The sequence below is a fragment of the Lissotriton helveticus genome, chromosome 6 (assembly GCF_964261635.1).
Source record: "Lissotriton helveticus chromosome 6, aLisHel1.1, whole genome shotgun sequence".
Taxonomy (NCBI): Eukaryota; Metazoa; Chordata; class Amphibia; order Caudata; family Salamandridae; genus Lissotriton; species Lissotriton helveticus.
In genome coordinates, this window is record NC_136067.1 from 938,251,962 (window position 1) to 938,279,520 (window position 27,559).

At 46.5% G+C, this 27,559-nt stretch overlaps 1 protein-coding gene across 1 annotated transcript in view; it reads right to left on the bottom strand.

Annotated features, from left to right (window-relative positions):
- SDCCAG8 (SHH signaling and ciliogenesis regulator SDCCAG8) overlaps positions 1-27,559 on the bottom strand; it is a 1,463,224-nt gene that overhangs the window by 367,249 nt on the left and 1,068,416 nt on the right. The window lies entirely within an intron of this gene.

Here is a 27,559-nt window from a genome sequence, read left to right on the forward strand (position 1 = left end):
GGATCACTCAGCACCACCACATGATCACTCCGCACTACCACAGGATCCCTCAGCACTACCACAGCATCATTCAGCACCACCACAGCATCACTCAGCACCACCACAGCATCACTCAGCACCACTACAGTATCACTCAGCAACACCACATCATCACTCAGGGCCAAGAATGCATCACTCAACACCACCACAGTATCACTCAGCACCACCACAGGATCACTCAGCACCACCACAGTATCACTCAGCAACACCACATCATCACTAAGGGCCAAGAATGCATCACTCAGCAGCACCACAGCATCACTCAGCAGCACCACAGCATCACTCAGCAGCACCACAGCATCACTCAGCAGCACCACAGCATCACTCAGCAGCACCACAGCATCACTCAGCAGCACCACATCATCACTCAGCAATACCACAGTATCACTCAGCAACACCACAGTATCACTCAGCAACAAAACATCATCACTCAGGGCCAAGAGTGCATCCCTCAGCACCACCACAGCGTCACTCAGCGCCACCACAGCGTCACTCAGCGCCACCACAGCGTCACTCAGCGCAACCACAGCATCACTCAGCGCAACCACAGCGTCACTCAGCAGCACCACAGCATCACTCAGCAGCATCACTCAGCAGCACCACAGCATCACTCAGCAGCACCACAGCATCACTCAGCAGCACCACAGCATCACTCAGCAACACCACATCATCACTAAGGGCCAAGAATGCATCACTCAGCACCACCACAGCATCACTCAGCAGCACCACAGCATCACTCAGCGCAACCACAGCATCACTCAGCGCAACCACAGCATCACTCAGCGCAACCACAGCATCACTCAGCGCAACCACAGCATCACTCAGCGCAACCACAGCATCACTCAGCGCAACAACAGCATCACTCAGCGCAACAACAGCATCACTCAGTGCAACCACAGCATCACTCAGTGCAACCACAGCATCACTCAGCACCACCACAGCATCACTCAGCACCACCACAGCATCACTGGTTCAAATATATTCTCTCAATGTTTCAAGCTTTATTACAAATGTCACAAAAAGATGTTAATATTTCACTTCTGTTCTTGGATTTTCGTCACAATAAAATACACTGAACAGAATCTTCACAAAAGTTATTTACAAAAGTTTAAGCTATTTCCATTATAAATTACAATAACTTTTATTTAAGTATTAATTATCTAAAAAAATTAAAAGCCATTGTTATTTGTATAGCAATACATGTAAGTCACGTAAATACAACACATATTGCATTACAAATGCTATAGGTGTCACATTTGCAAAAGTTATAACTATTGGCATTGTAAATGACAAAGCTATTAATTTCACTATTTTCAAAAACCAACACATAAATAAAAAATGTGTCATTTACAATACCAATAGCTCAAACTTTCCTAATGCAAGACCTATTGCATTGCAAATGCTTGTTTGCCTGACCTGTCCCTCTAGTCTCTTGTTTAAGTCGTGATTCACCGGGCTTGTTACCTGGAAGCGGAAGCATGGCGGCTGTAATGCCCCCACCATCCCTCCGAGATCGCGGGTTTTGTCACCCTTACTGCGCATGCACACCACTCATGGGATGCTATACTTTTATTTATATTAGATATGTTTCCTGTGACTCGGGCAGAGCACAGCATGGCTGGGTACCCAGGCCTGCACCATCTCTCTGGGGCTCCTTCCCTCCTGGATACAAACATGTCACGGTGGTGCCGGATCAGCGCAGCAAGTTTGTAAAAGAGGAGTTCTTCAGGAAACAGCCGAGAGTGCGAGGTGAGACCCGGGAGTCTGATCCCCGGATGTCTGATCCCCGGACCTCTGGGTCCCAGTGCAGTGGGAGGGGGCATCTTGAGGGAAGACGGGACTGGCAGCAGAATGGTGTGCTGTGAGGAGAGCCCCTGGGGGCCCCAGAACGGACCCTCTTCAAGGGATGAGGGTCGAGGAGATGGATGGAGGGGACGAGAGAGCCTTCCTAAAACACATGGAACCTGGCACCAACAGTAGTGCCCAGAGATGATAGTACAGTGTTTTGTGGAGCTACTACATACTCCAGTGCTGCCGTTTCTAAGGGTGTAAGTAAGATACTCTTCTGTTAAATGTAAGTGTCCTGGTGGTCACTGTGGAGGTGGCTAGACGACAGGTGAAAGCGCGCCCAGCCACTAACAGCAGTGGACAGAGACCACCAACACGAGCAGCTCCCAGGTTGGACTGTGTGGGTTCAGATGGTGCTATGGGGCAGTCAAGGCTGCAGGCGGTACTGTGGGGCGGCCGTGGCTGCAGGTGGTGCTGTTTTCACCCTTACAGCGCGTGCACACCACTCATGAGACGTTGTACTTTAATTTGCATTAGGTATGTTTCATGTGACTTGTTTTCATATTGTGTTTGTTTGCGTCTGTGGAAAGTGGTGTGACAGTGACGTGGTATGAGGCGCGCACCATATCGTAGCCAACTACATTAATATATGGTGGTAAGAAAAGCGGGCTCGGTGACTTCCGAGTCAAATAATAATTTTGTAACACGCTATAATCGAACAGTCTTGTACCTTATTGTCACATCGTCAAATGCATCTTCAGGAGTTTGCTGACTATGGTTCTGAGTGGATTCATTTCTTAGATGTGCGCTGTCCTTCCCATGCTTGTTGGCTTCTAAGTTTGTATGAGCATTGGGACACATGAGCAGCTTATTTATTGCGCAGGGGAAGAGTTTTAGATCGGCTAGAGCCCCTTCAAAGAAAGAAGAAAAATAACCTAATTACAGCTCCCTTGCCTGTGTTTAAGGAACTGGGAAAGAAGTAACAAGATTTAGTAGGTCTACATGCAGGGAAACAATGCATTATTGTATACTTTAATGGCGGCAATTGGGTGTGGTATTTTTTTAACCAGCAGTAATGTGTCAGCTGTGAATATTTACCATACTGGTCATTTTTGCCTTCTCCACCTTTTTGTGCCAATTATATAGTCAGTGCCAAATACGATAAGTACACAACTTTTAGTTCTGTGTTCCTTATTATTATTATTTTTAGGTGTCGTCTATTCCATCCCGTAGGGATGGTAGGCGAGATTATAGTAGGCTAACAAAAAGTCTACCCACTGCGGATTCAATGCAGTTCATGTGAGCCAGGCGCGTGCACATCAAATCACACACCATTTGTTATCAGCTTGTGAGCCTCGGCATCAGACTACAAAGGATCTGCTCCCCCGCCCCCCCATCAAACTTCAAAGGAATCCGCTCACCCCCACCCCCCCACGCAATGCAGAGAGCTTGTTTTTCAGTGCTCCGAGAGGCTTCTTTGTATCAGCCTGATTGTATGCTTGTTTAATGTGGTGGATACTCACTGCCATCTAGTGGCCATGTGTTATTTTGAAAAGCTTCAGCCTCCTGCCCATCCCCGAGCCTCGTCCTCCCCGCGCGGCCTCAAGCGCCATCGCTCCAGGTCTTCCACATAGCTGCCAAGGTTTCACATTACCATGTGTGACATTTCCTTTATTTCAGTCTTATTACGAGTGACATTTCAACAAGTATGAGTGACACACTTTCTCACGAGCTAAATAAAGCATCTAAGACCCGGTAAATATATAAATATCGCAAATTAAAACCATTTGCTGAACAAGAAACTCTACTAAAACTTATTGCAGACACTTATCATTTCTTGTTATTACAAGCTTCCCGTGTCGCGGCAAATGCTTGTTCAATTAGTTGCTCCTCTCAAGCAATCACCCTTACATTTGAGCTGTATTCGATTTTTTTTTTTTTTTGCATCTGGATCAAACAAAGCTTGATGTGTGTTTAACATAGCACTCCATGCACCCTAGACTTTTTAAGCACTTTAAATAAACTGTGTCTATCTTGCTGGAATGCACATGCATTTCAACATACAGGTTTTTGTTTGTTTAAAAAAAAAAATGAGAACACGGTCTAGTGGATGATACCCTTTTTTGGCCCAACGTTTGCTGGTGGATATTACATTTCAGGGCGCCCGGCTGTGTACACAGATGCTTCTATTTTATCAAATTGTTCTGTAAAGATATTAATTCAAATATCTCGGTACCCTTTCCTTAATCTCTCCTCCCCACCCCGCGTAGACTTGCTGAGACCTGCATGGAAGCGCTCCGCCCCCCCTTACCCACAAGGGGTGTCTGCCCTGGCCTCGCACCCCAGGTCAATCCCTGCCTCCTCCCCCATTAGCCTCCCTTTTGATCCCCGGAGGGGCGCTCGCTACCTGCACATCCCAGACGCTTGTCTCTCATTCTCCGTGCCTTAGGCACATCTCTCTCTGGTGGGCGGCTGGCCCTCCCCCGTCCACCCGCTCTGCCTTTCATCCATTATCCATGTCATGCCCCATGTGGAGACACCCTCCCGCCCCCCACAATCAGAGCACCTCCATCTCTTGTTATAAATGAAACCTCCCTCTTGCTTGAACCTCCGAAATTATCTTTGGCGCAAAGACAGTCTTTCTCCACAGCTGCTCCCATATTTTGGAATGCCTTGCCCAACAAATTAAGAATGGTACCCGACATCCTTGCCTTCGAGAAGCAACTTAACACTTTTCTGTTGAGAAACCACTTTCTGTCAACTTTCTGAGGATGAGGCCTAATGGTGGGTAGAGCGGTCGATCTCGAAGCTGGGGAACAAGGTCCGAGTCTCGGCAGGGACGCTCAGTATTCTGTGATTCTGGGCAAATCACTTAATCTCTCCGTACGGAACAAAATGAATGTGGTCTATAACGCAACTGGTGCTCATGTAAACCGCTCTGATACAGTGGCACGGAAGGGGGGCGGCACGAGTTTTGGGGCGAGTTTTGGGGGTGGTGGTGGCCCCTCCCCCGCTCTTATCTTCAGACATCGCAGGAATCGCCAACAAACCCCCACTCTCCCCCCGCAGCGCTCTTACATGCGGGGTCACTGGCAGCAAACATTGGGACCGCCACAGGCGGCTAAAGGCCTGGCTACGCCACTGCTCTGACACCTTCGGGTAGAGTTCACGCTAAATAATAAAAAAAAAAACAACAAATGACGAGATCTATCGCCTTCCCTCTACTCTCTCTCCTTCTCTCAGTAGAGTCATCTACCCTCCCCTTAAATGATACTCTCATCCCTAAACCCCACCCCGGTATTAACATTTACTGTATCAATAAAATCGTCTTTACTTTTACTTGTACTCGTTAGGTTGCAGTAATGGGTAATCTGACCGCGTGACGTCACATCTGTTTACATCCACAGCCGCACGCCTCTTCCCTGCAGCGATGGTGGGAGATTGGATGGGGCACATGTTCCTTATTTGATGCTTGCGTTTCTTTCTCACAACACCCTTTCAGCTTTTGCTTTGCATGTTCAGTTCAAAATAAATCATTTATTGTGCATTCCCCACATCGATTTTTGTTATGTATGTTAATCAGCTCTAGTAATGCATTTTAGTGCAGAGGTGAAAGAGGTCGAAGATGTTCTTCTTTTCAACTTGTAATTGTATTATTGTTCCTGTCAAATGCTCTTCTTACTTTTCTGGATTTTTCCAGTGTATTTACTGTTGGCGTGTGTGTAATACACGTCTCTCCTTTCTACGGTCTTTTTCTCAAGGCAGTATCTGTAGAAACTGTTTTTGCATCAGTGTGCTGGACGGGCATTAAATATATGGTTGCAGCTGCTATTTTGCTCCCATGGTATTTGTATTACGGAGAAGGCCACACACCTTTGAATGGCCCTCGTATGTAATCTCCATTGTGCAAGAGCAAATATCATTGCCTAGCTTTTTGTTTGCTTTGTAAAAGAGGAATTTGGTGTTTAAAAGCCTATAAATAATCCTGAGAACTCTGAAAACAGGTTGACAAACCGCACTTTTTTTTTTAAAACAGATTTTATTGTGAGAACTCGCATATCATGCATATCTCTGACACCCAGAGACAAATGCCACCATCAATGCACCAGCTATATCTTTGGTCACGTGCATAACAAGGAACAATTCTAAACACCCCCCCTGCTGAAAATTTTAAAACCACAGGACGTAGTCAATGTGCAACCCCCCTCGCTCTCCCCCCTCCCACACCCACCCTACATGCGAACTCGCCCATCTGACACATATAATAGCAAAACATTACATGCCATGTAAAGTCCATACCAGCTGCCACCGCTCCCAGTCCGTGTCCTCATATCGTCGGGAGAGTGGCCTCCTCGGGCGGCGGGTCTAGGTCCAGACCCCGATAGTCCGCCCACCGTTTCCAAATTTTGAATTGCTTCCGGGGAAAGCCCCTTGCTAGAAATACAGGTTGTTCCAAGCCCATGCAATAGTCCATTCCATTCTTCCAGGCCGTGAGTGACGGCGCCTGGGGGGCCTTCCATGCTTTCGCAATATCACGTTTCGCCAACGTAAGTCCCAACAACATTAAATGACGTTTATACCTGTTTCCCCCTACCCCAGCCAAGACATGCAGCAGTGCTAGTTTGGGATCCCTCTGTAACCTCCAGGCTAAGACTTCATCTAGGCAATGGTGGACCCCATCCCAAAACCTTTGCAACGATGCGCAGTCCCACACTGTATGTATTAGTGTGCCTACTTCTGACCCACAGCGAAGGCAGTCGGGGGACGCCACCAGTCCCGCCTTCCACAGCCGCTGCCTGGTGTAATACGTGCGGTGCAAGTATCTGAACTGGATCAGGCGCAGGCACGTGGATATGGCTGCTCCCCAGGGGCTCTCGAGGGCTTCAACCCAATCCTCTTCGTCTAGATCTCCGACATCCCGCTCCCAGTGGGCTCTAAGGCCACTCAGATCTGAGGAGCAACGACGCACTAATATCTGGTAAATACGCGATAGTTTTTTATCTGGCAGCTCTCCCATGAAGATTTTTGCTTCTATGGGACTGAATTCGGGGATCTGCTCCAGACCTACTGACAAACCGCACTTTTCGATTAGATCATGGTCGTACACCAGCCTCTTGTGTCTTAAGGGTTCCGGGTCATTTAAAATAGAAATAGGGAAGTTCACTAGGCTTTGACCATGTGCTGAAGCTGCCCAGGCTGGGTTTGTCGAAACGTAACCACAGAGAAGCTAAATTATAGAATCACATTAAATTCCTCTCGTAAAGACGTCTTTTAAAATAAGCAACATGTTTAGTGCCACCACATTTGTCAACAGAAAGCACAGCCTGTGCAGTTTTTCAGTTTTATTCCAAAGCCGCTGCGAGAGGGGCACTTGTGTTGTCAAGTGGCACGTCCATGACGTCAACTTTGTGTGGAATTTCTATCTTTGAATTTTTGCTAACAAATTTAAGTGTGTAAACCGCAAACTATTTTGTAAAACGATATATTGTATTATTTGTTTAATTATTTTAATTTTAAACTTGATGCAGTTTCTGGTGCATCAGGATCAAATTAAAAAACAAATAGAGTGCACTCTATGCCCATTCTGGTTGTGTGTTTGAAAGCAGTGGAGGAAATAACACTCACTTCCCGAGTCTGGTGACGATATGTCCGCATGCCGCGACAGAAGAAAGATACCTTGATGCCATGTTCGTATGCTGCATTACCTGCGTCAGAAACTGTTTCTGTGTTGCTATCACGCAAATCTTTTAACACGCATGAATATTCATTAATTGTAGAATGTATTATGTGTTAGTTTTGCATGATAGTCGCGGTCGTTGCTTTATTTGAACTCTCTCACTTCCCGTATTCCTGCCACTTGAAATATCCTGTTTTGTTATGCTCCGGTCTCTCGGGGTGGTGGGGTCGGTTATTGATGCTGATTGACTAGTAAAACACGTATCTCCTGTTTTAATACGACCGCACGTCAACGATTACTCATGACATTGTTTCTGCCCTGGGAACGCCCATTGATGTATTCTATATTGGTATAATTGTATTATTTTCCGTAAAGCAAGGCATCTGTATTGATTTCAATGTTTTTCACTTTAATAAAAAGAATTTAAAAAAAAACACGCATGAATTTTGCTTTGAGAGTGCCCGCCGCTGTGCAAATCTTTTGCATTATCCCCTTTCCCAAAACATCTCTTCCGGTAGATGTACATTTTTTTTCTTTTTTTATTTATATCTAGAGAATGTTTCTGTTTATATCTGCGCCTCTGATTTTTTTCTGAAGCTTCTTTCTGCCTCCTGCCCTATCCTGGATTCTGCCTGTGAGCATGAGGCTTTAACACCAAACTTCGCCCTCAGTACAATAATACAGTCCCTCCAGAGAGACTTACCTTGTAGTCACATTTACAATTACACCACCACATCCACCACCACTACGTCCACCACCACCATGTCCACCACCACCATGTCCACCACCACCACACCCACCTCCACCACCACTACGTCCACCACCACCACCATGTCCACCACCACCACCACGGCCACCACTGGGTCCACCACGAGGCCACCACCACGTCTACCTCCACCACCACCACATCCACTACTACCACCACCAAGTCCACCACCACATCCAACGCCACCAGTCCACCACCATCACGTCCACCACAACATCCACCACGTCCACCACCACCACGTCTACCACCACCATGTCCACCACCACCGCGTCCACCACCACCACGTCCACCACATCGACCCCTACCACCACCATGTCCACCACCAACACCACCATGTACACCACCACCACCACGTCCACAACCACCACCACCACGTCCACCACCACCACGCCCACCACCACCACGTTCACAACCACCACCACCTCCACCACCACTACATCCACCACCACCACCATGTCCACCACCACCACGTCCACCACCATCTCAACCACCACCATACCCACCTCCATGTCCACCACCTCCACGTCCACCACCACCACACCCACCAACATGTACACCACCAGCATGTACACCACCACCATGTCCACCACATCCACCATCACGTCCACCACTATGGCCACCACCACGTCCACCACCTCACTCTATCTATCTGTCGCCCTCACTCTATCTATCTATCGCCCTCTATCTATCTATCTATCTATCTATCTATCTATCTATCTATCTATCGCCCTCACCCTATCGCCCTCACTCTATCTATCGCCCTCACTCTATCTATCTATCTATCTATCGCCCTCACTCAATCTATCGCCCTCACTCTATCTATCTATCGCCTCACTCAGCGCCACCACACTGAACATAATCTTCACAAAAGTTATTTACAAAAGTTTAAGCTATTACTATTATAAATTACAAGAACTTTTATTTAAGTATTAATAATTTTTTTTAAAATGCCATTGTTATTTGCAATATCAATACATCTAAGTCACCTAATTACAACGCATATTGCATTACAAATACTATAGGTGTCACATTTGCGAAAGTTATAACTATTAGCATTGTAAATGACAAAGCTATTAATTTCGCTATTTCCAAAATCAACACATATATAAAAAATTTGTCATTTTTTAAAAATGTTACTATCGTAGATTTGAGGTCAGAAAGAAGTGCAAGTCCATACATTTCCAAATGCGATTTTAGTTGATGGCGTGTTTTATTTTTAGGGAAAATAAAAGCATTGCATCTTGTATTACTCACTATCAGATGCATTTATAGATGGACTCTGAAGTATTTTAAAAGTATTTTCAGGGATGCAGTCAGAAAACGAAAACACCTCCCACTTTGAACCAAACCTCTAATGACACTGTGTGACTAAACCAGATAAACCCAACCCTTCCATGACGTTTCCTTCCCCATTACATCCACTCAGCGATCTAGTCATCCTCCCACCCACTTATTCATTAGTATTTCACCTTTCCATCCTTTCATCCATCCTTTGATTATTTCAAATATCCACAGAAATTCCATCCATACAGACAAAAAGGTAGATCTCATAACAGACTGACAACCCTGAAGGGTCACTAGGGCTGCTACAGAGTCAGTATCATGCCACTAACTCCATGCCAGCCCTTTTTGCCTCTTAAGATCCTTTATTTGTACATAATATGCGTATATGTAAGGTAACAAAAATGCTTAGAACACTTTTTTATAATAACTTTTTAACATGCTGCACAGCAGCTACAATGCTCTACGACAGAGCTTAAAGACATTGACAAAGCCACTAGCTGTGGCTAAACACTTAAAAGGTCCCAAAGCCGAGACCTATTGGCTATGCCAATGCTTGTTTCTTTTGCCTCCTATGTTTTTCCTGTGTGTTGGACTCCGTTTTGCTGGTCTAGATGCTTTGGGCACTTTGCCACTGCTGTTCAGTGCCAAAGTGCAAGTGCTCCCTTTGTAAATTGTGGTTATGGATTGGTGATTCCATGATTGGCATATTTGATTTACTAGTCAGACCCTTGAACAGTGCACTGTGTGAGCCCAGGGCCTGTAAATCAAATCCTGCTAGTGAACTGCAGCACTGATTGAGCCACCAGCATAAGCAGCCTGTAAATGAAAACTCTGGCCTGCCATTGCAGAGCTTGTGTGCAGTGTGGTACTGCCATGTCGACTTGGCAAGTGCACACTCTTGCAAGTCCCTAAACCTTTCCCTTTCTACATATTAGTCACCCCTAAGGTAGCCCAAGGTACCCTAGCAGGTAGGGTGCATTGTATGTTTAAGGTAGGACATGCTGTGTGTGGCATGTCCTGATAGCAAATGACTGCCAATTTCGTTTTTCACTATTGAAAGGCTACCTGTTCCTATAGGACAGAATGGGGAGTTTGTTTATTTCATCTTATAAACAAAAATAGGGGAGATGGAGGTAGATGTTAGGTTCATCCTCCAGACTGTGTGTAGTTATTAATGAATCTATAAATGACAGATCAGAGAACCTAACCAAAGGGAAGGGCTTCCGCTAAATGTGCCAAACAATGCCCCAAAACAAAGAAGAAAACATTCTCTTCTTGAGTCCCCTCACTCACCAAGGGTTTCCCCTAGTAACATGCTTCATCATTGGGTACATCCCAGACAGCTACTGTCTGGGGCATGCTGCAACTTGCGGAACTACATAGGAGCACTTTTTGGGAAAAAATGTGTAATGCAGTGTTTGGGAGAGTGGTAATGGTGAGGCTAAAAATACCTAGCTAGTGAGCGATTAATTTATTCCTGCTCCGAGTTGGTATGGATAAAAAGGGGTTAATAGTAGGGAGGAAGTGTAACTGTTATGTGTATACTTTCCCTAGTATTTGGTCAACATGTTTCGAGGTGTCCCCTAAACCTCTTCTTCAGGACCACATGGTAACCAGCCCCATGCGTACCACTCCATGGGAAAAACTATCCTATACCAAAGAAATAATATAATAAAGAAATAATGTGTGAGCACCAAATTTAATACATACGATTAAAATCAGACTCATAGTATTTCTGTTTTGGCAAAGTTGTGCCTCATGGACTGCCAGGGTGGAGGGGCTTGTAGTAAACTTGGCTCAGCACTCCTCCGTCAATGACACTTACTCGTACCCGGGCGGATCGCATATTAGATATGTTTGGTACGTAGTTCTGCAAGTTGCAGCACGCCCCAGACAGGGATGGCCCCAATGATGAAGCATGTCACCTAGGGGCAACCCTCGGTGAGTGAGGGGACTCAAGAAGAGAATTTTCTCTTCTTAGTTTTGGGGCGTTGTTTCGCACATTTAGCGGAAGCCCTTCCCTTTGGTTAGGTTCTCTGATCTGTCATGTACAGATTTTTTAATAACTATAACATCCTATAAACATAACTGGCCCCGGGAACAAGGTAGAAAAATAAAGTTTAGTATGTCTGAACTCAGAATGTTAAAATACATCTTTTAGTGAGGGTGATTTTTACATTCTGTGTTTGAAAATATCACTTTTAGAAAGTAGGTATTTTCTTGCCTAACCATCCAGTGTGCCTCTGCTAGGTTTGTGTATTGCATGTTTGGCTTTTGGATGACAGGGGCGGGAGAGGGGCAGCAGCTCCAGAAGTCTGATGAGTCAGGGCTGGGCTGAATAGGCCTGGTCTGCATTTGGAGTGGTGGGAGGAGTAGCACCATCACCTGAATAGGGCTGTGCCTGCCTTTCACAATGATGGCTCTGCCCACCTATGGTGTGTCTGGAGCCAGGGTTCACACTGACAATACAGGTTGTTGTGCACCTGCAAAGTGCCCCACAGAACTGGTTTTGACTGGGTACAGACACTCTCTGCCTTCAGAGAACAAAGGATTTTGGGTATAAAAAGAGGGGCCCAGACCCTAGACTTTTAGATCACTTCTGGGAAATCGAGAGGAACCTTTGCTATGGAGAAGAGCCGGATAACCTGAGGATGAATACTGCCCCTGTGCTGTTTGCTGTCTGGGGTTGGTCTGCAGTGGCTGCTTGCTGCAAAGGAAAGGAGGAAAAGCACTTTACTGTTTGCTTTGTCACCTGCTTGAAGAAAAGATCTCCAAGGGCTTGAAACTGAGCTTGCCTCCAGTTCTGAAGTCTCAGGGACACAAAGACTTCACCACTAGCTCCCCTGACTTTCCTTGCTTGGATTTCCAACCTGCATAGTGGTGCCTGCTGCTGTTTAGGTTCTCTAGAGACTGTTTGTCGCTGAGAGCTGGAAAATTGACGCAACATTGAAGAAGCGTGTAGCGTCCGCACCTGTTTTCTGACGCATCGCCGAAGAAAAGGTCGCAGCGCCTGCCGCAGCTCGAGAAATTGCAGCACAACGCATCGGGTGCAACTATCTCCGAAGTCAAAGATCACCGCACCAATCTCGACGCAAGCCTGCTGTGCGGCTGCATGGAGCCACGAATCGTACCGGACCGACACATCGCATCGAGGCGCCAAGACTGTCGCATCGTTGGACTCCGCAGTAAGAAACAGACACATCAACTCCCCAAGCAGTAAGAAAATGACGCATCGCCTCCTCTCTGTCAAGGAACCGACGCATCACCTCCCCCGAAGCAAGGAACCAACGCATCACCTTCCCTGCATGTAAGGAACTGACACATCACCTTCACTGCAGCCATTTTGTTTGTCTGGCGTGATGCATCCAAGGTACTTTGGAAAAAAGTGTTGAATTTATAACTTGCACTGAAGTGAACTATTTCTACCATATGAAAGCCTTATTTTAATATTGTATTGTGGATTTTTTATCGTTTGGTCTTGTTTTGGTTTAGATAAAAATTAATTATTTTTCAAAACTGGTGTGGTGTCCATTTTTAGTGTTTTCACTGTATTACTGTACGTGTTCACAAATGCTTTACACACTGCCTCTGAGATAAGCCTGACTGCTCATGCCAAGCTGCCATGGGGGTGAGCAGGGGTTATTTTAGGAGTGTATCCCCCTTACCCTGACTAGAAGCTAGGATCCCTATTTGGATAAAGGTACATACCTCTGCCAACTTGAGACCCCCGTTTCTAAGACCCTTGGAAAAGGTACCACTGGTAACAAGGGCCTTCTGATCAGGCAGGGTCTCTAAGGGCTGCAGCATGTATTATGCCACCCTCCGAGACACCTCACCAAACGAATAACCACTGCCATTGCAGACTGTATTTTGGAGCATCTGAAGCTGAAGAGTCAACATGGCACACATCCACACACCACTGCTTGTGGCATAGGTAAGTCACCCCTCTAGCAGGCCTCAGAGTCCTTACTGTAGTATACCACTGGTGAGGGCATAGCTGCATAAGCAGTCTGCCCCTACAGTGTCTAAGGGGCCAGATGTACGACCCTTAAATTTTGCGACTCACAATTTGTGACTCACAAAATGCAATTTACAACAGTGTCTCAGACACTGTTAGCGATCCCTAATGGGGTCACAAATTGCCTGGCTCATTAATATTTATGAGGCAGGTCCTATTTGCGACCCCATTAGGAATGGTCAGCACTCACACGGATGGTGACCTGCTGAGGTCAGCAGACCACCATGGGCCATATGTATCAAGCCTTTTTCCAGTTTGCAAACAGGCAGATTTCCAGAATCTGCCAATTTGCGAATGGGAAAAAGCCTTTTGGGATGTATTATCTCAAAAGGCCATTGCAAAATAGAGAATCGCAAAATTTGCAATTCTCTATTTTGCAAATGCAATTAAGGAATTGCAAATTGCGATTCCTTAAATGCAATTCTGGAAGCACCAGACATTTGCTATTTGGCCTTAGGGAATTGCAAATTACCACCAACTTCAAGTTGGTGGTAATTTGCGATTTTCTTTAAAAAGCACCTTTTTCATTTTTTAAAAGTGCCATATGTCGCACATGTATGTGCGCAAAATGTGCACACATGCATATTTCAGGGGTGCAACAGGGTGTCCTTTTGTCACCCTTGCAACCTTGAAATTGCATTCTCAATTTGGGATTCTCTAATTGGTAATCGCCAATTGAGAATGCCTTCCCATTTGCCCATAGGAATGAATGGGAAGGTATTAGTTATTTGCGAATCTCAATTTGCGATTAGCAAATAAGGAATATGTAGGATCCACAAAAATTTTTGCAAATCCTACATATATTGCATTTTGCGATTTGCTAAAAATCCCAATTTGAGATTCGCAAAACTCTTTTTTGATACATATGGCCCCATGTCTGTAACTGCTTTTTCAATAAAACAGTTTTTTTTATATGCAGCTGTTTTCCTTAAAGGAAAAAGGGATGTATTTAAAAAAGAAAAATGAAACATTTCTCTTTCATTTTTTAAGAGCAGGCAGTGCGCTCCCTGGGACCACTACCTGCTCTTAAAAAATATTTTCGCACACACTCACAAAGGGGAAGCCTTCACGTTTGCGTGTGGTTTACCACCTACTACTGGTAGGTGGTAAACTGCGAGTGTTTTGCGGCCGCAAATTTGGTGGCAAAACAATGTTACATTGCATTGTGACTCGCTATTAGGAAGGGGACGCCTCTTCCTAATAGCCAGAGTTGCAAATGCTATTTTACGAGTCACCGACTCCATAAATAGTGTTTGTACATGTCAGGACCTTTTATTGCGGTCGCAAATGGGTTGATTTCCCATTTGCGACAGTCTGGCTCTAAGTCCATTCTTAGACATTGTAAGTGCAGTGAGGACATATTGAGAACATGGGTTGGGTGTTTGCCATTACGAACTCTGCAGCTCCATGATGGCTTTACTGAATGCTAGGAAGTTTGATATCAAACTTCTCAGCATAACAAACCACACTGATGCTAGTGTTGAATTTATTGTAAAATGCACTCAGAGGGCATCTTAGAGATGCCAACTGAAAAACGACCAACTCATTGGTGTGCACCTGACTGTCCTGCACCAGCCTACGCTTTCAGACATGTTTCTGACCACCTGAGGAGGGAGCCTTGTGCTCTTGTGGGTCAGAAACAAAGCCTGCTTGGGGTAGAGGTGTTTCTCACCTACCCCCAGCAGAAACAGCATTCAGGGCGGTGTGCCTCAAAGGCTTCCTGCCCTTTGATATGCTAGCCAGGGCCTCTCCAGCTAGTGGAGATGCCCCTCCCTGACCAAGCCCCACTTTTGGCGGCAAGGTCAGGGGGAAAATTAGTAAGCAGGAAAGGTGTGTGCCCTCTCAGCCAGGTCCACCCCTGAAGTGTCCAGAGCTGAAGTAAACCCCTCCTTAGAAAATCCCCCATGTTGAGTGGAAGGATCTTAGGCAATAGGATTAGGGGATGCCCCATTCCCCAAAGGGAGGGGACATACAAAGGGCACAGTCAAGCCGAAAGGTAAGTAGCCCATTGGCTACTGCCTGCTGGTACCTGCAATGCCCCATAATTGAGTATTTAGGGGTACCCCTGAAGCTTGATCTTTAGATTCCTGGTGACCTAAAGAAGAAAAAGAACCGAAGAGCCATGCAACAGTGAAGACTCCAGATGACTTGGCTCCAGCCCTACTGGCCTGTCTGCAGCCCTTGAAGCAACCAGCTTGAAGAAGCGACTTGTCCTGCAGCCCAGCAACCTCCACAACCCTGGGAGGACTGCCTGCCTCCCCTAAAGACCCGGTTGTAGGAGAGTAGGGTCTGCAATCCTATGATCACCCAGATTTTTGCTTTTTGCTGCACTGGTTTACGACTTTCCCTGGCTGTGGGCCTGCTAATCAGACCCACAGCCTAGCTGTTCTCTCTATCCAAATTGTACTCAGGTACTGAATTGGCACTGGGCCCTCTCCAAGTCCCTGTACCCAGGGCTGAGGTGCACCCAGAAGTCTCCCAGGGGCTGAAGCATGTATTATGCCACCCCTGGGCTGACTAACTAAACTGACACAACTGGCTGCACGACAGCTGGGGCAAGGTGGTGTACTCACCCTTTGCTTTAGATATAGTATACCTATATCTAACCCTAAAATGGACACACAGATCTCCTATCAGTCACTCCTATGGCAGGCCTTAACAATCCTGAAGGCAGAGTGCTTGGAATCGTGTGAGATGGTGCTCTGGCATGAGCTGAGCCTGTCTGCGGCTTTCGGGATCAATCCCTTAGCCGTTTTCATGATATCGCATACCATATACTCTTAAATGCATTATAATCCTCGCGGTTATATGCCAACTCTGGTATCGCTTTATCAAAACATGTCGAGTAAGGTGTCATACGAATTGGAATACTAACCCCTCGCCAATTCTGGCGACGGGGTTAGCATTCCACCCTTCTAGAGGGACACGGCATGTATGTAACCCCTAACCCCGGTTAAAGTCAGACATAGCCTCAGCTCCACAAAATGGATGCTGCCACCGAGACACAAGTCTGCCCTCCTGCTGCTGGGAGTCCTCCCAGAGCAGGAGATAAGGACAAAGGGTTTCCTGCCAGGGGCGGTGCCAGCACCGTCCCAGACAGGGTTTTGTGTATTTCAGGTAGGCAGGGCTACAGAGGAAGGTGACTGCAAGTGGCACCCCGGTGCTCACTGTGCATAGGCCGGCTGAAACCAGTTCCAGGGGCACTCCAGCCCCTGGCCTGGGGAAAGCCCGCCAAAGGAGAGGGGTGTAACCACCCCCCTCCTGGTCCCACCCATAGGGCAGAACTAGGTCGCGTGCCAGCCCCCTTTTCCCAGATAAAGGTAGGAGCAGGCCCCCTTCCAAATTAGATCATCTTTGAATCCTGAAACTACTTTCCACGAAAGGAACTCAAGACTTCTTCCTAAGATTTCTCCCTTGTGACTAAGGAGTAGTCACCCTGCATCCGCAGGCACCATCTAAAGAACACTGCGGTCTGCTGCAAGTCCTTCCTCCGGAATCCGACTGCCCAGCTCGACGAGAACCGGCTTCCCTGGCACCTCTGACCGCCGAGTAATTTCCTGGTGAGTGCTTTGGGGTCCGAGAAGCCCCGACCCTGAGCAGCTCCAGCACCGAAGTGCAGCCTCCCAGCATCTCCACGATCTGCGCGGGGCCCTTCTGCTTTTTGCTGCTCACCGCGTTGTTTGGCTACTAGCCCGCTGGCTTGTGGCCTTCTGAACGACGCCCGACGACATCACTGCTGCTGGTCTGGTTGCTCCAGACTGGCCCTTGCTCCCTTCCAGAAGAGGAGCACCCCGGACCCTCCTGGTCCACTCAAGACGCCATTTTGAGTCCACCGCGTGGGCTTGAATTAGCCAAGGCTTGTTGCCCAATCCTGGGTAACTTCGACGCCGACAGCTTCATCCATCGTGGGACAGCTCGCCTCTCCATCCTGGTCGCCGACAACGCCTCCTGGTCTGTGAGATCTGCAGAGCCAGCATCGCCCACTCACCTAGTCGAGGTGACTACCATCCGGTGCCCTCCTGGTGCCCACTGACTACTGGCTAGTAGTCACGAACTTGGTCCCCTCTGCTTTCAGGTGTCATCCATCTTCCAGATCCAGGCTTGGATCAACTCGAACTATCTTCACTGGTCGCCTGCCAGCATCTTTCTTCCAGGCTCCTGGTCCGGCAACGAGGATTCCCGACGTCTTTTGAGACCTATGCAGCTGCAGCCCCTGGGCTAGGTAACTTCGGCATTTCGGTGCCCCAGCATAGCCTCACTATCCAAGGGTCAGGATCCACTGTCGTTTTCTCCCTACCAGGTCGGGTTCGCCCGTGAACACTAACTTTAGCGTTACTAGCTTCCATAGACTTTGTCCCGCATCCCGCGTGAGAGTGCACACTCTGCACCCGAGTCCCCTAGGCCTCCTAGTAGTAATCTAACGATCCCATAGTCAAGTCCTAGCGATTCCAAAGCCTATTAGTACTGTACTTACCTGCTAGTAATTTTGCATTCCACTTTTAAAGTATATGGTTTTTCGTGCCCCTCGGGCATTTGTGTATACCGTGCTAACTTAAGTATTTTCGTAAGAGTTTTGTTGTGTGCCTAGCACCCTGTCCTCATAAAGAGTACAGGGTTGTTGTGATTCTAATAAATACACTGTTTATTTTCATAACACTTGTGTGGTGTCTTTTCACTGGGTGTTCAAGGGGTAATGTGATGGTAAAACAGCTGGCTTAACACGCCCTCTAGAGTCTTAGCCTTAGACTGCTCGTATCCATGCTACTAGGATAGCTGGTCTATAAGGTTGACTTACAACCAATCATCAATAAGGGTTGTTTGGACTGATATATAGTGATCACTAGAATAGTGAACACTGCACATCAGGCCAACTTCTCACACCGGTTAACAAAGAAACCAACACCAAGGACTCCCTTGCCATCTGGATCTGCAAGTCCTGCCCACTCTGCACCCGACACTCACGACCCGAGTCTGAGGTGCCCACGAGTCCAGCGAAGTCTCTCCAGCGATCCTGACCTCAAAACCATTAGTGGCTTACCTCTCCTGGACCCCACGAGGATGCCTGCAGTCTCAGCATGAAGGGTCCCCCTGACTGCGACCGGCTCCAGTAAAGATTCTCTGATGTATAAAGGCACCCCTGCATCCTCAGTCCCCTGACTTTGGGGGGCCCAGTTGACGGTGCACAGGTGTCAACATCCCAACTTACCTGCCCAGTCGTTGGTCACCTTCGACCAGCCTCCTGGTCCGACCCTGCAGCCTCTTTGTGTATGTAATAGTTCCTCCATGTACTTGCATTGGGCGCCCAATGCTGTCTTTGCACCCTGCACCAGGCTGCCTCTGTGCTGCTGGTGGTGTATGATTGATGCTGCCTTGTGGCCCCCATGCTTGCCTAAACCCTCGGGGCTGTGCACTTAAACCACAGGTACTTACTTGCAAACAATACATCTCCAATCACCCCCTGTCTGCATAGACTAACATTGAGTCCGGGCACCACATTTTACCTCTGGACCCGGCCGCTCCTGTGCCACTGGTGGTGCAGATTTGGTGCCCACTTGAACCTTGCCCAAACCCCTCGAAGACTGGGATTTTAAGTTGTGCACTTACCTGTTAATGTGCATAACTCTTTTCCTTCCATAGGATTAAATTGTATTTCTCACTGTGCACTGTCTATTTTCTACATTGCTGAGCATTGCTACAGTTGATTGACACCACAAAGTATTTCTAATATTACTGTAAAGTATTCCTATTGTTATTTGCAAAACATTCCCACTGTACCTGCAAGTATTGCTATTTCTGAACTGGTACCAACCCGCAACTGAGTTGTTCTTGATTCTAAAATAAAAGTAACATTTTTATACGAACATTGGACTTGGAGTTCGTTATTGAGTGTGTGCCTCATTTCTTGACTGTGTGTGTTCAACAAATGATTAACAAAACCCTCTGATAAGCCTAACTGCTCAACCACACTACCACAAAGGAGAGTAAGGTATAATCTACTTTAGTCTCTGTAAAACCTCTGGGGATCCACGGGACTCTGTGCACACTATACCATACTTTGGTATAGTATATACAGACAACTAACAATTATTTGACCAGATAGCCCAGTCAGAAGGTATTTGTTTGAACCACCTGACTTACTTGCACGTCATTTTTAACCTTGGAGGTGCATGACTCCAGAATAAAACACAATTGTATGCACCATCCAATCTTACACTTTTCAATTTTCACACTCTTATTTTTGTGCACTGCTCACAGTTACGATAACTCGATCCACCAGACATCCACCCATCACTCTTTTTCTCCAATATTTATCTATGGTGATAGAGTGGTGGTTATACTACTGTGGAGTAGACCATATGATGTACTGGGCGCCCACAATCGCGTGACTGATGGACATTTTTCCACAGTGGTGAACTGTCCAGTCTGTCTTCCATCTCAAGAGGAGTAGCAGACACATAGCCAGCTACACTTAGCATGTTTTGAATTCACTGTCAGACCCACAGTTATTTGTCGTTTTTCTGGATAGTATATACAGAGCCAGCTTCCTACAACATATCACTGTGGCTGACATCCAGGTGTGAGCCTCTAGTCACTCCTATGGCATGTGTTGTAAGGCTATCAGATTTGGAGTCACGCATGTTGAGACAGACTGGTTTTTAGAGGAAGGGGAGAGCAGAGGAGAGGGCACTTCATTAGGAAGCAGGGCTCAACATAAACTCAGACCCTAAATTACATTTGGTGCCTGGAAATGGACTAGAAGAAGGGGAGCTCTAGGCAACTAAAATTGTCAACTGTTCAGTAGCCAGGTGGGCTGGGTAAGGCAGAGTAGCTCTGCAAGACTTCTGCCTGTACCAGGACTGGAGGCCAAGGCCGGTCAGTCTCCCAGATGGGTGAAGGGAAATCACATAGCAAATCCAAGACTACCTACCCTTGGAGCGCCAGTGCCTGCCTCTATAGCAAAACCAGTGTACCCTGGGAGGAAGAGGAGAGCGCTGGAGGGAGCGAGGTCCAGTGGGGGTTCCTGGTGACTGGATCTCTGAAGCGAGATGAGGATACCACTCTGCACTAATCGGGTCGTAGCACGTTTGCAGAAGGAAGTCGGCGATTCCTTATGCCTGGTGGGGCCACCTTGAAGATTATTACTGCTGTGCCGATTGGGCAGTAGCCCATGTGCAGAGTGAAATTAGCAACCGCGGATTCCAGGTGGGGCTGCCGTCAAGATAACTGCTTTGACAATCAGGCCATAGCACGTGTGCAAAGTGAAATTAAACTAAATTTTGTAAAGCGCAAAGTGCCACTCCTAACGGAGTCTCCTGGCGCTGTAGGCAACAACAGATCAAATAGAGGACATAAGCCTAAATTAGCTTTTGGCAGCAAGCATCTGATAGACCAAATATCCACGTCTTTAACAGTTTTCTAAACTGCCCTTCATGCTCCATGGCTCTGAGCTCCTTGGGCATGCGGTTCCATGCTTTAGCTCCCAAGTAAAGTTGGTGACCTCGAATTCCAGGTGAGGTCACCGTGAAAATAACTGTTGTACCGAATGGGCCATTGCCCATGTGCGGAGTGTTATCGGCGAATTCATATGCGAGGTGGGGCCACGGTGAAGATTACTGCTGTGCCGATCAGGCTGGCACTGGAAAAAAGGATTGGAGTGTACACAGGTTGGGACCGTAGTTGAGAGGAAGAGGCTGCCGTCGTAACCCACATGGGCACAAGCACCAACTGAGGATCTGCACCAGAAGCATCAAATTTCGCTGAAAACTTCTGCCCCCCCCCAACCTGTAGGGAGGACCCAAGGAAACATACCAGCATCAGCGAAGCATCACGGACAGCCAGCATCTGTCCCTGCAGGACCGCATATGAAGAACTCATGGACACAACCGCTGCCCCTGCAGAGCTGTGTTTGGGATACTCACTGGAGCCAGCTGCTGCAGCCTCTGTGTGCGCGATGGGGCAGCTATCAAGAGACTGTGGTTGTGCAGGTCCTGCCGGTGTGGGGTAGATTGACTGACGGGCTGGAAGGTCCATGGGGAACTTACCTGCTACATAGCACTTTGGCGCAGGAAAACTCTTGACTTTAATTGGAGTCAGAGTGGGACTTCTGAGACTCGGACTGTTAGAAATGGCATCTCTAGTTGTCAGAGGTTTGCACCCTGTCCAAGTAGGTACCCTCACTCTAGACAGGGTAAGGGAGTCACACAAGTAAAATAACCCCCTGCTCACCCCCTTGGTAGCCAGGCACGAGCAGTCTGGCTTATCTCAGAGGCAACGTGTAAAGTGTTTGTACACAGACAGACACAGTTCAGACCCCTGGATGAGAGCAGCAGGACCAGCCTGTGCCATCCGGCTTGGTTTAAGCGCCAAGATGCTCCTTGGAGTGATAGGTGCACTATAGAAATGTCCATTACATTACATTACACACACATACACACACACACAGTAACACAGTGAAAACAATACATAAGGAGAACACACCCATTTAGAAAACTAGCCAAAATGTATCTCACTAAAATAAGACCAAAACGACACAAATCCAACATACACAAGTCAAAATATCACTTTTAAAAGATCAAGCAAGTTAAGTATATAGAAATCACTGGATGTGTTTCTTTTAGCACAAAGTACCTTAGATGTGTCAAAAATCAAAGATGGTGCAAGGCGTAGGGAAGGTGAGCAAAGCAATGCTTTGGGGTCCTTACTACACAGGGGAGGTGACAGATCGGTTACTTACTGGCAGGGGAGGTGATGAGTTGGTTCCTTACTGCTAAGCAGGGGAGGTGATGCATCGGTTTTTTACTGCTAGGCAGGGGAGGTGATGCGTTGGTTCCTTACTGGCAGGGGAGTTAATGCGTCAGTTCCTTGCTCGCAGGGGAGGTGAATGCGTCGGTTTCCTGACATGGGGCCTCGGTTCCTTTCTGCGGTGCAGTGTCGATGAAGAATTGGCATTGAGGGACGATGCGGTGAAAATCCAGATGCGCTGTTTTGATTTCACAGCTGCGAAGCAGACGCTGAGTCAATTCCTCAGCCACTAAGCAGGTGCTGCATCAGAGAGGGTGCCATGGACGTTGGTGCCACGATGCTCAGAACTCACACTCTGGCAATTTTTCTAATGCATTGCAATGGCATACTGAGGCCTGTGGTGAAAGCTGTGGTCAGTGCATCGAGCAGGAACCACGCTTTTGTGCAGGCAGCAGTGATGCATCGTTCTTTTGCAGAGGTGCATCGAGACAACAGGCACTGGGAGTCAATGCGTGGATTTTCTCCTTAAGATCACCAGGTTACACTTCCAAGGGATCAATATCACAAAAACCCTGTCCCTTAGACGATAAATGTCGGTATTCGTTTTTTGGCAGTAGAGAGGCCAATCATCAATTTCTACTACTGCACCACCAAACTTAGTGATTTATTCTTGGGGTGTATTACCGCACCTCGTCCAAATTTCTTTATCTAAAAAATGGGGAAATTCCTTGTAAACTTCAAAAAGACAGTCAACCAGAGGACAAAAGGATGTCTGGACCAATAATTTGCACAGTACATCAAAATCAAAATCAAGTGTGAAAAAATGTGTGGAGAACAAAATGACCCCTCACGGGTGCACCACCCTCAGGGCAACTGGCAGGTACTCACCAGGTTAGGCCCCTTTTCTCATCATAGGTAGTCATTTTGTTAAAAAATAAAAGTGTCCAAAACAAAAAGTGTGTAAAGTGCAATAGAGCAATAAGTATTCACTCCATTCGTGACAAGCAGTGATTAAAATCAACAGGCACACCTTTCGCACAACTTTATTCTGGGTTATTAGGCGTGAGCTGTTGAATTAAAAAGGCTGGTAGCTAACTCCGCATGCCATTACCTATTGCCAACATGTTTCTCTGCCTCTAGAACTTTTGGCAGATTCGTCAGGGCTAGACACCTTGTCACCGCACCAATGTTGGACACCTTGTTCTCTGTGACTGTCAAATTGAAAGAATACACTTGTTAAAAACACCTTAGGCACCCCCTTCCGAATATACATAGTCAAGCTGTCATATTTGTAATAATTACCCTCTGCCAGCACACTTTTTTCGTACCAGCTGAAGAGGGCCTGACTTTGATATGCAGGGCGGGTAAACGCGGAGGTCACAGGAGGAGAGGAAGAGCCCCGTGAAGCTCTGTATGGTGAGGAGTGGGGGAGCCGGGTCACAGAAAATAAATCCTGTTGAGCCGGTGCGCCAGTAATAGTTGTCGCTACAGGTTTAACTAAATGCAGCGAGCAGTGCAACATCGTGAATGGAGCCGAGTATTTGGGCGGTTGATGTATGTTTGTGTGCACGTTTATACGCATATTGTGACTCGCAGCTTTGAGATTAAAAGGAAGGAAACACTACGATTATAACATCACGAATGTGGCAAAAGAGAACATGAGTTGTCGCTCATTATATCAAAACAGTGTTTGCGAGATAGAGAAAGTCCTTTTAAGCCGGGGTACAGTTGACAGTTAACGTTTGTGCGTGATACTGTTGGATTCAAAGTAAGACTCACAATATACTTTGTATCCCTTTTATGTGGTTTTTCAGATTGACGAGACAATCGCAGGGGCCAATTAATACAAATAAAGACTCACATGAGGAGCTAAAAGATTCCCCTCTTCAGCTGGTACGAAAAAAGTGTGCTGGCAGAGGGTAATTATTACAAATATGACAGCTTGACTATGTATATTCGGAAGGGGGTGCCTAAGGTGTTTTTAACAAGTGTATTCTTTCAATTTGACAGTCACAGAGAACAAGGTGTCCAACATTGGTGCGGTGACAAGGTGTCTAGCCCTGACGAATCTGCCAAAAGTTCTAGAGGCAGAGAAACATGTTGGCAATAGGTAATGGCATGCGGAGTTAGCTACCAGCCTTTTTAATTCAACAGCTCACGCCTAATAACCCAGAATAAAGTTGTGGGAAAGGTCTGCTTGTTGATTTTAATCACTGGTTGTCACGAATGGAGTGAATACTTACTGCTGCATTGCACTTTACACACTTTTTGTTTTTGTTTTGGACACTTATTTGTGAACAAAATGACTACCTATGATGAGAAAAGGGGCCTAACCTGGTGAGTACCTGCCAGTTGCCCCGGGGGTGGTGCGCCCGTGAGGGGTCATTTTGTTCTCCACACATTTTTTCACACTTGATTTTGATGTACTGTGCAAATTATTGGTCCAGACATCCTTTTGTCCTCTGGTTGACTGTCTTTTTGAAGTTTACAAGGAATTTCCCCATTGTTTAGATAAAGAAATTAGGACGAGGTGCGGTAATACACCCCAAGAATAAATCACTAAGTTTGGTGGTGCAGTAGTAGAAATTGATGGTTGGCCTCGCTACTGCTAAAAATGAATACCGACATTTATCGTCTAAGGGACAGGGTTTTTGTGATATTGATGGTTTGTGAGTGGAGGGCCACCCTGGTTCTCTTCTTCCCTCTTGGCTCCTGTTTGGAATAGATACACTTCCAAGGGCCCAGGAACAGGATTTGGCACCAGTTGGCAAGCCAGAACTCTCAGGAAAGAGCCCAGGCACTAGTAGGTGAAATCTTTGATTGTCCTGAGACTTTATAACAGGAGGCAAGCACACACAAGCCCCTGGAGAACCTGGGAAGTAGGATGTAGAATGCAAAACAAAATCTTTTCACTCTCTGGACAGAAGCAGCAGGCTAGCACGATAAAGCAACAGTCAGAGTGGCAGCCTCTACTGCTGTATCCAGTTTTGATTCCTGACAAAATGTCCTCAGTTCAGAATTTGGGGTCTTAGAGGTCCAATACTTAAACTTCTTTCTGCCTTTGAAGTAGGCAAACGTCAAAGGAAAGTCTTTGTAGTGCACAAGACCCTGCCTTTTCCTGACCTTGCTCCAACCACACTACAGGGGGGTGGATTCAGCTTTGTGTGAGGGCAGGGATAGCCCTATTTGATTTGATTTTGATTTGATTTATCCATTTGTAAAGCGCGCGAATGCCCGAAGGAGTCTTGGCGCTATGACAGACCGCCGACTATTGAGACAGGTAGCTAGAGCTATACAGTGAACAGCCAAGTTTTGACTGCCTTTCTGAAGGACCCCAAAGATGGACTGTTTTTTATAAAAAGAGGCAACCGGTTCCAGGTTCGTGCTATGTGCACCAGGAAACTTCTTCCACCCCAACTGGCTCGTCTAAATTTCGGGACCCTGATTAGTTTCAGTTGGCTGGATCTGAGAAGTCTGGCCGGTTCGTACGGTTTTAGGTGGGATTTCAGGAATTGTGATCCTATTCCCTAAAGTGCCTTGTAGGCTAGGCATAGTGATTTAAATTGCACCCTTTTTGCAATTGGAAGCCAGTGTAAGGTTTTTAATTTCTGGCCAATTGGCTAGAATTTAGGTGTGCCAAGCACCAGCCTAGCGCCTGCGTTCTGCAGGCGTTGTAGTTTGGCTAGGATCTTCATTCTAGCCCCGGCGTACAAACCATTCCCGTAGTCCACTTTTGACAAAGCTAAAGCTGTCACCACTGTCTTGCGAGAATCCTCTGGTAAGTATGGCAGTATTTTTTTTATCAAGTTATAGAAACAAAGGTTCCTAGCTTATTTAAATTTTTTACAATACAATATAGCACACAATGGACTACTATACGATAACTTTTTTTGTTCCTGCCCAGCCGGAAGTTTATTTTTTCAAACAATGTCAATTTTGACACAATATTTTCAAACAATTAGTATGACACAAGCCTGTGCCGTACTTAGAAGAGGAGAAAATAGAGAAAAGGTGAAAGGGGTGTCTTCAGGCAAGGAAAAAGAGCAAAACAGGGCACTTGAGTGACACCTATGAGTGTACATACATGTAGCATTTCATAATTTGAGATTGTTTGTTTCACTCCAGGCGACACTGTCACTATTTCTTTTCAATTATAAAGTGCCCTGTTTTGCTCTTTTTCCTTGCCTGAAGACACCCCTTTCACCTTTTCTCTATTTTCTCCTCTTCTAAGTACGGCACAGGCTTGTGTCATACTAATTGTTTGAAAATATTGTGTCAAAATTGACATTGTTTGAAAAAATAAACTTCCGGCCCGGCTGGGCAGGAACAAAAAAAGTTATCGTATAGTAGTCCATTGTGTGCTATATTGTATTGTAAAAAATTTAAATAAGCTAGGAACCTTTGTTTCTATAACTTAGTCATACCCATGGTTCTTGGCTACCCGCTGGGTTTCCCTTGTTTGTCAAAAATAGTATTTTTTTTATCATCTTTAAGATGAACCAGACTGTTGAGGCCAGTTTCTGGCTTGAGCGTCAAATGAAAGACTGGTATCCAGAGTAATGCCCAAATTCTTCACTTTTTATAACGCATCTGGACACCTGCCCAGGTTATTAGGCCACCATGCCGGGGACCAGACATTTGCGCCGCCCCCCAATATCATTACTTCGTTCTTGTCCCCATTAAGATTTAGGCAATTCTTCTGCATCCACAGGCTGACCTGTGACATACATAGTTTACATTTTTCTGCCGTCTCCTTCACATCCTTGCTGATGGACACCACAATTTGGGTGTCGTCAGCGTAGGACACTGGAGTGAAGCCACATCCCCTTATAATTTCTGCTAAAGGGGCAACATATAAATTAAAAAGGGTGGGGCTCAAAGAGGACCCCTGAGGAACCCCACATGGTGAGCGGAATAATTTAGATTTTGCCTCTCCTAATTCCACCGAGAAATTTCTATTGCCTAGGTAGGAGGCGAGGAGGGCACATGCGGAGTCATGAACTTTTGCTGCTCTCAGACGGGTCAAGATAATCTCATGGCTGACCGTGTCGAAGGCCGCCGATAGATCTAATAGCACCAAGGCGGCCTTCCCTCCGTTATCCAGCACCCTCCTGAGTTCTTCAACCGCTGTAAGTAGTGCCGTTTCCGTTCCGTGTCCCTCCCGAAAACCGAACTGAGAATGGTCCAGCCAGTTACCATCCGTCAGATAGCGAGACAACTGCTTGTTTAACAGTTTCTCAAGAAT